We start from the raw sequence: 2125 nt of genomic DNA on the forward strand, positions 1-2125 counted from the left end.
TGTTCGGCAAGTCAACAGAGCCTGAATGCCGCTGAAACCTCCCCCAGAGTGAGTCACCACTTCAGAGCTCCAGGAAAACGTCCCCTCCGAGTGACGCGACAGCACTGGGAGCCGGAGGCACGAGGGCGAGGGAGGCCCCCGGCCCCTGAAGCCCTGTCGACTTCTGCCCAGAAGCTATGAAGATCAAAGGCTGGAAAGGACTGTCCGGTCCGACCCTGCCCACCACACGGACACTCACGTGACGCCGAGAGCCCGCCTGGGGACGAGATTCCCAAGGCCAGAGGGAAGCCAGGCTTGCTTAGTTTGCTCCAGCACTCAGAAGGGAGTCACGTGGACCCTGGACGTGGCCCGCTCGTCCGGCAGCCGGGGTGGGGGCTGAGTGCACGTCTAGGCTCACCCTGCGCTGGAGGGAGGGCTGGGGCGAGGCGTGTGCGCTGTGAGCCTCGGTTGCCACACCTGCACGAGGAGAGCAGCCACGCACAGAGGCAGGAGACAGGATGAGCTGCCAGACGTCAGGACCTGGAGGGGAGGGGCTCGCAGGGACCCCAGGCGCAGCCTCGGCCCACCGCCCCGACCCGGCCTCGTGTTCTCAGCACCAGCCGCGCCTGCCGAGGTCCAAGTCAGCTTCCTACAGAAAACACAGCGGCTCTAACTAGTACTCCTGCTCCACCGCGCAACACGTGCCCTGAGCACCTACTGTGCGCCTAGCCCACGAGAAGAGGGCAGTTCTAGGACTGAGGAGCATCCACGTGTAGCCTGAGACTGGGTGTGAACTCGGACCAGCACACCGGTCAGTTCAGGTCACAAAGGCGTCACCCCCGCCTCCTCGGCATCCCCAAAGCCAAGCAACCGGAGCCGGCCCTTCTCGGCGGTGGGAGAACAGGAGGGCCCTCCGGAAAAGGCTTCAAGGCTTCCGGCTCATAGCTGTTGTGGTCTGCACTCCGGCCGGCAGGCCGCCTGGCCCGCTGCGTGCAGGGCGGACCTGCTCGACCACTCCGCCGCACCTTCCTACCCTGTGGGCCTGCCCTCTGTACGCGGCGGGCTTAGACTGGCGTGCTCCCGGACTCCCTCACAGGGCCCTGCCTGCAGGAAGAGGCCTGGGAGGGCACTGGCGGTGCCCGAGGGTGGGCCGAGGCAGGACGAGGGGCCGGGGCCTGGCACTGCCCTGCTGGCTCGGGAGGTTCCCGCTCGGTTGCAGGGGACGCAGGGCCACCCAAGCCCGGCCTGCTTCTGGACGGCCCTTCCCCCGGCACCACAGGGCCTGTCCCACATGCCCTGCACCCGGTCCCAGAGGTCTCACCTCCTGCCTAAGCTGCAAGCTCAAAAGGAATACAAAACTGAGGGCTGAGGACACCAGCTTCCTCGAGCCGAGCCGTGCTTGTCCCTCCCTCCGCAGAGAAGGGCGTGGAGCAGCTGTGGCCATCCCAATCTGTGAGCTGGGAGGGGCGTGCCGCATCCCTCCTCGCCTGTCCCCAAGCTCACCCTGCCGAGCCTGCACACAGTGGGGGCTTAACGCCAGCCCTCCAGGGGTTGGTCACCATGTCCCTTCGGCATCAATCACCTTGCCCCGCGGACAGGCAGGGGATCGCCCAACCCACGCTCTGGTAGGCTCCAGCCGCCCATGCCCATGTGTGAGAGCAGAGAAGCTGGGTGCCACAGGACTTGACGCACGTTCGGTGACACGGGGCACAGGACACCCACGTGGCCCCTGGGAGGGCAGTGAAGCTGGAAACGGATCCGACGCAGGAGGGGCCCTTGTGCCCCGTCTTCAGGACCCGCCTGCTCCTATGGCTTCCTCCCATGGTGTGCAGGCCGGGCCAGCAGTGTCCACGTGGTCACGGCCTGACAGACACACCTCCACCTGTCTGGACTAACCGGGTCAGAACACGCAGCTCCGCCGAGCACGAGTAGGGAGCTGCACTTGCCTGGAGGGGCCGAGGGCTGTGCTGACACCCTGCTTCCCTGCACAGGGACACTGTCATCGGCCGGCGCTGGGACAGAACTGTGGGGACCAGAGGGATGCAAAGCTGGGGCTCCAGCCCTTGCACCCGACTCCCACCACCAAGGCCACTGCCCGATGTGACAGTAGGAGTGCCCCACCACAGGAAGACGCCACCTCGGCATT

This window comes from Tupaia chinensis, unplaced genomic scaffold (genome assembly GCF_000334495.1).
Source record: "Tupaia chinensis unplaced genomic scaffold, TupChi_1.0 Scaffold147500_1, whole genome shotgun sequence".
In the NCBI taxonomy this organism is placed as follows: Eukaryota; Metazoa; Chordata; class Mammalia; order Scandentia; family Tupaiidae; genus Tupaia; species Tupaia belangeri.